We start from the raw sequence: 7643 nt of genomic DNA on the forward strand, positions 1-7643 counted from the left end.
TGATTACAAATTCCATTACGTCTAAGAAGACCAAATGCTGTTCCCCTTATTCAAACCCAGCCAAGGATCTTTCTTACTCTGAATTTATAGTAACCATAATTCCAGGAGATCCTCAGATACCTCACAGTGGTTTTTTTTCTGCACAAATAGATTTTACAGCTGGGCGAGGTCTTATATTACAGAAAAATTTATGCCTAAACATCTACTCTTAATTAGTCCTTCAGCTACTTGAGGTGGTTACAAATCCATCCACAGCACCCACTAGAAGATATAAAAAACCTACTCCCCTAATTTAATGTACAAAATTATTTGTTATTCCACTGACAGCCTGGATAGCAGGAAGGAAGATGTCAGGAAATTTTAGATTCATGTCAGACCTCTCAATTTTCTCAGTGGTAGGGAAAAGCTCTCCTCTTTTTGTTTTTCCTCTTTGTACAGTCTGAAATGTGACCAGTTGAACCAGTGTATCCATGAATAGACAGTCCTAGAGGTCCTAATAGGTAGAAAACCACATTCACTTATTTATGCTTGCCCTAAAACTTTTGATAAGGTTTTGCTGAAGCTCATTGTAGCAGATTGACTCTGCACACATAATAAAAAATTTTCCTTGATACAAGAAGTGCATAGCTAGGAGGTGAAACCTAAAAAAACCTGTATATGGGGTTTCTTTTGCTGTCATGAGTAATGGCTTCTTTGAGATAATAGGGCAAGCATGTCTGCAAGTACTGCTGCTTTACTGAATTAATAAATAATCTCCCTTGCCTATCTTTACTTCGTTAAAAGAACAAACAAACAAACATCAGCAACCAATAACAACAAAAAACCCCAACAAACCTGGAGAGTTGTCATTTAGCAGACCAGCCTGGCGTCATATGGTTGACCACAGGAACGAAGTCCTATGAAGTCATTCTCCATGGTGCAGGTCTTCCCAGTGGTTTTCCTAATTCATTACTTAATTTAGCAGTGTATTGATCTAGACCCGATCACTTTTGTACCTTAGCATCTTTGATGTTGGTCTTTCTAGTATGATAGTCCATACAGCCTTCTTCAAATCCAATGGCACAAGAAATCTTTGTTACCCAAAATTTTACCCTGATAGATTCCCAGCAATAGTATACAACAGCAATTTCATTAAGTCAAAGAAGCTATGTCAGTCATTGCAGAATTATATACATTTTGCTGTAGTAATTATGTGAATTGGAAAATAGGAATATTTATAACTGAAAATGTAAACTTCTCCAAGCTGGCCTCACTGGGGTTCCGTAAATGCTTTAAATAGTTTTTATTTTCTATGCCACAACCTCTCTTTTTCTGCCAGCACATTTAAACATGAATAGCTCTTTTACAATACTTCTGTGGAGTCTCTGCATCTGCAGCAGAGCCAGATTCAGCCTCATGTTCTCTTTGAGCATTTCATATAGTAAATTTCTTCTTTAGTAAGTTAATCCAATGTTGAAGTAAAGCTAGCATTTCACGTGGGCTACACATTCAGAAGGGTAGACAGATGGAATTACGCCAGGTGACACCAAGCAAGGAGAGAATCAAAGGATCACTTAGGTTGGAAAAGAACTCTAGGGTTATCCAGTGCAGCCATTGTCCTAACACCATGAAACCATGTCTCCAAGTGCCACATACTCACATCTTTTAAATTCCTCCAGGGAGGGCAAGTCTGCTACCTCCCTGGGCAGCATGTTCCAATGCCTGATAACCCTTTAGGTGAAGAAAATATTCTTAATATCCAATCTAATCCTCCTCTGGTGCAACTTGAGCTGTTTTGTCTTGTCCTATCACAAATTACCAGGGAGATGAGACCAATCCCACATGTCGCTACAACCTCCTTTCAGGTGGTTGTAGAGAGAAGTAAAGTCCTTACTGAGCCTTTTTTCCACACTAAACACCCCTAACTCCCTCAACTACTCCTCATCAGACTTGTTCTCCAGACCCTTCTCTGGATTTGCTCCAGCACCTCAATGTCCTTGGTGTGAGGGGCCCAGAACTGGACAAAGAGTTTGAGTCCAGTGCTGAGTACAGGGAAAAATCACTGCCCTGGTCCTGCTGGCCATACTATCCCTGATACAGACCAGGGTGCATTGGCCTTCTTGGCCCCCTGGGCACACTTCTGGATCATGTTCAGATGCTGTTGACCAGCACCCTCAGATCCCTTTCTGCTGAGCAGCTTTCCAGGCACTCCCTGGCTGTAGTGTTGCACAGGGTTGCTGTAACCCAAGTGCAGGACCTGTTATTTTACCTCATTGACTCTTGTACAATTGGCCCTGGCTCATCAATCCAGCCTGCCCAGAGGCCTCTGTAGAATTTCCCTATGGAGGGCTCCATAGAGAACAGTAGATCTGGAGAGATAACAGATCAAGACTGGTCTGCTGATCAGCACTCCTGCCCAATGTCAAACTGACTGAGGATGCACTCAGTTCCCTTGTTCAGATTGTTGGTAAAGACATTGAACAGAACTGGCCTCCATCCTGTGCCCTGGTATCACCACTAGTGACCAGCTGCCAACTGGATGTAACTCATTCTGGATGTAACAATTCTCTGGGCCTGGCCTCCAGACAGGTTTTTACCCAGTGAAGAGTGCACCTGTCCAAGCCATGAGCAGCCAGTTTCTCCAGGAGAATGCTGTGGGAAATGGTGTCAAAGGCTTTACTAAAGCCCAGGAAGACATTCTACAGCCATTCCCTCATCCTTTAAGTTGATCACACTTTCATAGAAAGATCATGCTGGTCAAGCAAGACCTGCCTTTCATACACCAGTGGTGGCTGGGCCTCATTTCCCAGTTGTCCTGTACATGCCACATGTTGGCACAAAAGATGATCTACTTCATGACTTTGCCCAGTTCCAAGGTCATACTGTCAGGCCTGTAATTCTCCTAATCCTTCTTTCAGCCTTTCTTGCATTATATTTTCTAGCTTCCTGCCAACAAGGACATCTCCCCATCAGGGCTGCTGACAAATGATGGAAAATGGCTTGGTGTGCACTTCTGCCAGCTCCTTCAGTTTCCTTAGATGGATCCCACTGGGCCCCAAAGACTTGTATGGTTCTCAGTGGCATAAGAGATTGCAGACCATTCCCTCCTGGATTGTGGGGGCTTCATTATGGTCCTCATCCCTGTCTTCCAGCTCAAGGGGCTGAGCACCTGAAGAACAACTGGTCTTACTATTAAAGACTGAGGCAAAGGTGGCGTTAAATACTTCAGCCTTTTCCTCATCCTTTGTCACTGTTTCCTCCACATCCCATAAAGGATGGAGATTGTTCTTTGACATCCATTTGTGGCTGATGTGTTTATAGAAATATTTTTTGTTGCATTTTACAGCAGTGGCCAGATTAAGTTCAGTTTGGGCTTTGGTCCTTCTATTTTTCTCCCTGCATAATTTCATGCTATCCTTGTAGTCCCTCTGAGTTTCCCTCCAAAGGTGATAAGCTCTTCTGTTCCCCAAGTTCCAGTCAAAACTTTCTGTTCAGCCAGGCTGGTCTTCTTCCCCTCGGCTCATCTTTCAGCACATGGAGACAGCCTGCTCCTGCACACTTAAGATTTCCTTCTTGAAGAATGTTCGACCTTCCTAGACTCCGTTGCCCTTCAGGACTGCCTCCCAAGGGACTCTGTCAGCCACGCTTCTAAATTGAACTAAGAACCTAAAATCTCTGTAATAAAAGACAGGGACCCACCTCTTGGCACTGATTAAAATAATTTGGATTTTTTCCACTGATTTTACTAGTGCATATATTATGCTGTCAATTTTTGTCTCCTTTTCTCTCAGCAAAATTTTTCTTCCTTGGTGCACACTGTGGCTCTCTTGTGTGTGATGAAGAGCTGTGTAAGATATTTTCCACTCTTCTTTATTTGATTCTTTCATAGCATTTTGCTATGCTGGTGTGTGGGCCTTACGTGACTGGTAAAAATGCAGAACTGGCAGAAGATGCTACAGATGCAGATAAGGAAAAAAGAAGCACGTGACATCTTTTAGAAGGGAGAATTTCTGTATTAAATACTCACTGCTTTGCCAAGCTGCAAAAATGTCAGTGTCTGGAAATAACAGATCTCCATTTTTTCTTTAAAAACTTGTAAAATATATATAATATAAATGAAATCAACATGCCCAGCACAGGAGGTTACAAAGCTTGAAAGGAGTCACTGACTTTCTAAATAAGCTTTAAATCCATGTTAAAGCAAATTTAGGGATCTAAAATCATACTATGGAAGAGCAAAATTACAGCCTAAATATTATGCTATGCTGAGCTTGCTCTAGTCAAATTCATTTAATCCCATTATTTTCTTTCTTGCATGTAACAGATGAAAACAATGGAGCCCTCTCGGCAAGAAGCCAGTCTGAAACCATCTATTACCCTCCATACTGAAGTTCTGACAAGGAGAACAAGGCAGCTGCCCTTACAGTAATTGATATTAATGACTCAGGTTAGAGACCATTGTGCCAGCTTGGGACTGACAACAAAGAGAAACCACAGCCCAGCTCCACGGTAATAGGGACAGGAGTCTGAAGACAGATGGGTATAATGGAAGCAGAGCAGTGTAGTCCTTTAAAAAAAATATTTTGCCTTGGTTGTTATTTAGATGAGACATCAATATGTGTTAAATGAGAACAAGAATTGCAGTTGTAATTGTCAGTGTCTTTCTGTGCCATTTGTATCCTGCACTGTGTTTGTGGGCTGGAAAAGGCAGATGTGGGGTGCACAATGTGCAGGACAATTGCACCCCTAGGCATGGTGCAGTGCAGGGGGAACTGCCTAAAGGTTCAGCCCCTGCTGTTCCCCAGCAAGCTCTGGACTGAGCCCAGGGCATGTCCAAACTCCATTCCCAGGCTTCTTACAATATTCATAGTAAGGTTATTTTCAGTGTTTTGTGGAAGTCTGCTCTAGTTTTATCAGATGCCTGCAGATTTCACACATTTTTTGCTGAAAATTAGCTCTTGCTTTCAAATTAGCTGGAGCTATTCTAGCCAGCAGAAACAGTGATTTGCATTGGTGAAAACCAAAGTGATTGTACCTACCCTGTATAACCTGTAGCAGGCTCTGCTCTGACAAAACATGGCTCAAGGTTGAAATGTAAGGATGGAGAGGCAGCCCTAACAATACAAGAGACAGTATTTACATGGGGGACCAGAAATTTTGCAGTGCTGCTTGGTTTAGTTTCTGACAGGCTTTGATTCTCAGTTCATTGAGGGAAAAGTGGTAAAAGGGACAAACATAGGCAAGGGGCCTCCGTTGTATTAGCGTGGGGACAGATGCTGTGTTGTGACCCTGGGAGTGATACATGACTGTGAGCTGTCTCAGGCCTAACTCAGGTTTCCCTGGTCTTCTTCATGTGCTATTTTCTCTTGCCACTTTATCCTTCTCCAAGCTTTCATATCCCTTAGCCCCCAAACTGTCTGGAACATCATGCAGATCCTGTGAACAGTGATTACCACATATCACTGTTCTGCCTCTTGGGGTGTTGTGTCTTTTGGCCATCTTATCATCAAGGTGTTGAGAAGCTCAGCATTGCAACATACACTGTCTGTTAAAATAAATGTGGTGTCTATGTTGTCATTGTTGTTGAGTAAAAGGCTTTCCTAAGTAGGTCCTTGAGAAATACATTTTCTTCTTGACCTAATTCTCTTCAAAAGACTGAGAGATAGAGTCAAGTGCATCACACTTTTGAAATGAAAATAGCACTCAAGCTTGCTCTATAATTTCTGGTCTCTCATGTAAACATCTGCTGACATTCCCTTCAAACTTTGACTGCTTTTGCACCTTTGGAGTATTTTAGCATAAAGTGAAAAGAATGAAGTCTTTCAAAAAGAAAAATTAGTCTGTATATCCATTCCCACTATTCAGGAAGAAAGCAAATCCCTGGGTTACTACACAAATATCAACACTGGAAATGCTCTTGCTCTCCCAACCTCTTCTCTACTGTCACACCACTGAAGTCCAAATAACACAAAGCATTTCCTCACTATATGTCTGGGCTGGTAACTATTTAATGACACAATAATCTGAAATGTCAAGACACAATTAAAATCTGATTTTAACTGTTACTTTCAAGCCAAAAGAGATTCAAAATTGTGATTTAGTCCACTATTACAGAGAATAGGGTAAAATTTCAGGAAGCACATATTTATCTGATAGAGGAGACACCATAATCAGGCAGGTAGCTTTTCCAGTGGGAGGCTCATCCCCTGCACTACCTTTTTTTTTAGATCATGGATCAGATAAACTTTGAAGATATTTTGAAACCTACAGAAGGCAGGGAGATGGTTATACAGAGCCAGCCAGTTTCCACCAAGGGCAAACCCTGCCTGACAAATCTAGTAGTCTTCTAAGATTAAGTGACTTCATCAGTGGACAAGGTAAGAGCTACAAACACCCTCTCTGTGGCCTTTTGTAATACCTTGATAAGGTCCCCACAACATTTTTACCTCTAAATTGGAATGGTATGGGTTTGATGGAAGAACTGTTAGATGGGTAAGGAATTGGCTGGATGTCCACTCAATGACTCAAAGACCAAGGGTAAGTACTGGGTCCAATGCTGATTAACATCTTCATAAATATAGTGGTGCACTTGACACACCCAAGAGAAGAGATGCCATCCAGGGAGATTTTGGCAGGCTTGAGGGGTGGACTTACATGAGGATCATGAGGTTCAGTTAAGACAAGGTCCTGCACCTCGGTGAGGACAATCCCCAATACCAGTACAGACTGGGTGAAGAATGAATTGAGAATCATAGAATCCTAGAATGATCTGTTCTGAAGAAAGAATTTGGGTATAGTGGTGAGTGTAAAATGGGACACGAGCCAGCAGTGAGCATTTGCGGCCAGCTGTAACAAGTACAGACAGCAGGCTGAGTAATTCAATTCTCCTCTACTCTGCTCTGGTGAGACCACACCTGGAGGACTGCATCCAGCTCTGGAGTCCTCAGCACAGGAAAGGCATGGACCTGTTGGAGCAGGTGCCGAGGAGGACCACAAAATGGTCAGAGGAATAGAAAACTTCTCCTATGAAGAAAGACTGTTCAGTCTGGAAAAGGCTCTGGGGAGACCCTCATGTGGCCTTTCAATACACAAAGGAGACTTTGAGAAAGAATTTTCACCCAGGCCTGTAGTGACAGCATGAGGGGCAATGGTATTAAAATGAAAGTGGGCAGATTTAGACTCCATGTAACAAAGAACTTTTTTTTTACCATGATGGTCATGAGACAATGGAACAGGCTTCCCAGAAAAGTTGTGGATGTCCCATCACTGGAAGTGCTTAAGGATAGGTTGGAAAGAGCTTTGAGCAACTTGATCTTATGAAAGGTGTTGCTGCCCTTGGCAGGGGAGGTGGACTAGATGATCTTTAATGGTGCCTTCCAATGAAAACCATTCTAGGATTCTATGAAATCCACTAAGTATGGGTATGTGTATATCCATATACATATGTGTGTGTGTGTGTGCATATAAATGAAAAAAAGTAATGTCCCAAATAGTTCCAGACATTTAGTGCCTTTTTCCCCCTTTCTTGTGCTTGAGATGCTTTTGAGACCTTTCCATTGTCTCTAGGATGCCACAGCTAGAGAGTGTTAAAAGATTCAACAGTGTAGTGTGACTTCTGGGCCAAAAGTAGCCTATGAGGAGTTCATACATGGCCAAAGTAAAAG

The sequence above is a fragment of the Agelaius tricolor genome, unplaced genomic scaffold, assembly GCF_023055355.1.
Source record: "Agelaius tricolor isolate 1412-34295 unplaced genomic scaffold, bAgeTri1.0.p SCAF_26, whole genome shotgun sequence".
NCBI classification, from domain to species: Eukaryota; Metazoa; Chordata; class Aves; order Passeriformes; family Icteridae; genus Agelaius; species Agelaius tricolor.